Source organism: Sorex fumeus, unplaced genomic scaffold (assembly GCF_029834395.1).
Source record: "Sorex fumeus unplaced genomic scaffold, SorFum_2.1 ptg000058l, whole genome shotgun sequence".
Classification (NCBI taxonomy): Eukaryota; Metazoa; Chordata; class Mammalia; order Eulipotyphla; family Soricidae; genus Sorex; species Sorex fumeus.
The window spans coordinates 4,956,571-4,960,227 of NW_026606115.1; the positions used below are offsets into that span (position 1 = coordinate 4,956,571).

At 37.3% G+C, this 3,657-nt stretch overlaps 1 non-coding gene across 1 annotated transcript; it reads left to right on the plus strand.

The window, feature by feature from the left end:
- The first annotated feature begins 1,081 nt into the window (after positions 1-1,081).
- LOC130034319 (U1 spliceosomal RNA) lies at positions 1,082-1,246 on the plus strand. Its single transcript, XR_008794090.1, has one exon. It is a non-coding gene; the product is annotated as a U1 spliceosomal RNA (small nuclear RNA).
- The last annotated feature ends 2,411 nt before the right edge of the window (positions 1,247-3,657 follow it).

Sequence of the window (3,657 nt, forward strand, 5' to 3'; positions counted from 1 at the left end):
TGGAGGGAATATTTTCAACAGCAATTGATTTTAAAAATATCAGTTGTGCGACTGGAGCAATACTACAGTGGGTAGAGTGTTTGCCTTGCACGCGGCTGACCCAGGTTCGATTCCAAGCATCCCATATGGTACCCTGAGCACTTCCACGAGTAATTCCTGAGTGCATAAGCCAGTAGCAACCCCTGTGAATTGCCGGGTATGGCCCCAAAAGCAAATATATATATATATAATCAGTTGTGGGAAGGAATGAAATTACCATCTGTTTGGCACCTTATCTGGGACAAGTAACCTTTATATATGATGGTTCCATTTTAAATAAATGACATGGAATAATAAACAGAAAAACAGGTGAAAATATATTCCTCAAGTCTAATGCTGCATAAGATACTTCACAGACTTTGTTTTCATATACTAGTTAAATATCTCAATTCCTCCATTAGTAGCTGTAGAAACAGTTACTTGAGTCCCAAAATCCTTACCTATAAATTGGAATACTATTCTTCTACTATTATGTTTACTATAATAATTTAATGTGAAATCCTAAATGTGATGACTATTAAAGAGAAGCTCTTTATCAATGTTAGGTCCTATTTCCTTCTTTGATTCAGTATTCCTTCTAAAGTGGTGTTTGTATATGTAGTGTGGATAGTAGGGTAGTGGTGGGTGTGGAATTTGGTAACTCACAATATATCTGAATATTTTGCACCAAGGTGATATTACTGTCGATATGACACATATTTTTGTTTTTGAACCACTCCTTCTACTTGGGAGACCATGTGGTGCCATGGATAGAACCTGGTACTTCTGCAGAAAAAGCATGCACTTAGCCCATTGAACATGGCATTTTTTTATGAAAAAATCCCCAACAATAATGGGATACAACTACATACCTACTACAATAGCTAAAATCTGTAACACAAAAATAATGCTGATTAGGATGTAGAGCAATAGGAACTCTGCGTGCTAGTGGGAATGAAAAATGGTACAACTATATTGAAAGACAGTTTCATGGCTTCTTACAAAAATAAACATACTGACTCATATGAAAAACACTCATTGATATTTGCTCAAACAAAAATATGTACTTATCTGGCAAGAGGAACAGTATGATCATAAAGATAGTTTTCCCAGGGCAAGCCTCATCCATTGCATTCCAAGAGACATGCTGACCTCTGTGATTTCCCCAAATATGGGAAACTTCACTACATAATTTGTGGTAGTGGGAGACTATGTTTGTGTTCTCCTTCAAAAAAGTATCTACACAAACCTGCATATGTATATTGCAATTTTGTTCATAGTGGGTAAACCTTATAAGCATCCAACACATTAGTTGGTTGCTTATATTGGATAAACCTTGTAAGCAGCCAAAACATTGTGTAAATGGATAAACAAACTATAGCACATCAAGACAGTGGAATAGAATTTATTATTACAAATAAATTTTCTATAAGTTCATAGGAAGACCTGAAGGAAACATAAATGCAAATGACTAAGTAAAAGAAGTCAATATGTAAAGGCTTCACTCATGCTATATGATTCCAAGTATATATGACTTTGCAAAAGGCAAAATTATGGAAACATTATAAAAAACCAGAGATTGTCGAGGGATGGACAAGGGGTTGGATTGGTGGTAAAAGTAGCCTTTTGGGGGCAGTAAGAATATTCTGTATGGCATTATAATATGGATGACTGATTTTATGCATTCATCCAGTCTTATAAAATGTATAATACCAAGTGAGAACCTTGGGGTGAAATTACAGACTTTGGGAGTTTATTATGTGTCACTGTAGTGTACTCCTTGGTAAAAGTGCCATTCTGGTGAGTAATGTTGATAATGCACATGTGGGACAGGAGATATATGGGAAATTTCTATATGCCCTCTAAATTTTGTTATAAACCTGAAACTTCTATAAATAACAAAGTCTAAACATTATGTGCAATCAGGTATTATTTTTCAAGAAAGACTCAGCAGCATATCAGCTGGCATTCTATATAATTTCTATTTTCTTCCTACTTAATGAGAGATTAGGAATTGCTCAACTAGATTTTGACCCAGTTCTCAGTGCTCCTAGGAGTCACTATTAAAATAAGGCAACTGGTAAGGAAGTTAGTGAAGCTGAGCAGACAACATATTTCATTTTAAGAGGAAAGGTTACTGTTAAGATTTCCAGTAAGTGCTTTCTGACACTAATATGGCCTCCCCAGCCTTTTATATTTGGGGTTGTTTGCTTGAAATATGGTATTTAAACCTTAGACTTTGAGTCTGTTCATATATGTTTCTTCTAGTCAGCGGAAGATCGTATTCAATTCTCTAATCCATCGTGATACTCTGCCTCTTAATTGGTGTTTTTAGGATGTTGACATTGAGTGAGATTATTATCATGGAGCTTTGTGCGTTCTTTCTGTTTGGTGTATTTGTGAAATTTGTCTTGTCTTAAAGTAGCCCCTTTAGTTCTTGTAAAGATGACTTCAAGTCTATGAAGTTCCTGAGTTGTTCATTATCCTTGAAGTTATGTATCATGCCTTCAAATATAAATGAAATGCTGGCTGAGTAAAGTATTCTTGCTCAGGCATTTGTTTCACTGAGATAGATTTCTTTTCTTTTTTAAGTTTTATTAGTGAAACACCATGAGGTACAGTTGTAGATTTACAATTTTTTGTGTTTGGGTTTCAGTTATACAATGATTGAATACCCGTCCCTCCACCAGTGCCTATTCCCCACCTCTAATGCTCCCAGCATCCCTTCAACTCCCCACCACCCCATCCCACCCCAAGCCTGAGGCAGGGCATTCCCTTTTGTTCTCTTTCTCCTTTTGGGTGCTGTGGTTTGCAAAAGAGGCATTGAGTGGCAATCATAGTCAGTCTATAGTCTACTTTCAGCATGCATCTCTCATCCTGGAAGGATCCTCCCAACACTTGTTGCTCCCGTCTCTCTCTGAGCTGCCTTTGCCCCCAGCATGTGCGGCTGGCAACCAAGCCATGGAGTAAACCTCCTGGTACCTTTCTTGGATATTCTTGGGTGTTAGTCTCCCAATTTTTACTTTATATTTCCTAGATGAACACAATTTTTCTGTGTCTGATCCCTCTCTTTCTGACTCATTTCACTTAGCATGATACTTTCCATGTAGTACCAATTGTATGTAAAATTCATGACTTCATCTTTTCTAACAGTTGCATAGTACTCCATTGTGTATATGTACAAAACTTTCTTTAATCAGTCATCTGCTCTCGGGCACTAGGGTCTTTTCCAGATTTTGGCTATTGTGAATACTGCAGCAATGAACATAGAAGTGCAGATGTCATTTTGACTGTACTTTTTGCCTCTCTGGGATATATTCCCAGGAGTGGTATTGCTGGGAAAAATGGGAGCTCAATTTCTAATTTTTGGAGAAATGTCCATACTGTTTTCCAAAAAGGCTGAACCAGTCAACATTCCCACCAGCAGTGAAGGAGAGTCCCTTTCTCACCACATTCGCGCCAACACCAGTTGCTTTTGTTCTTTGTGGGCCAGTCTCTGTGGTGTGAGATGATATCTTATTGTTGTTTTGATCATCATATCCCTGATGATTAATGATGTAGAGCATTTTCTCATGCGCCTTTTAGCTATTTGGATTTCTTCTTTGGGAAAGTTTCTGTTCATTCCATCATCCCATTTTT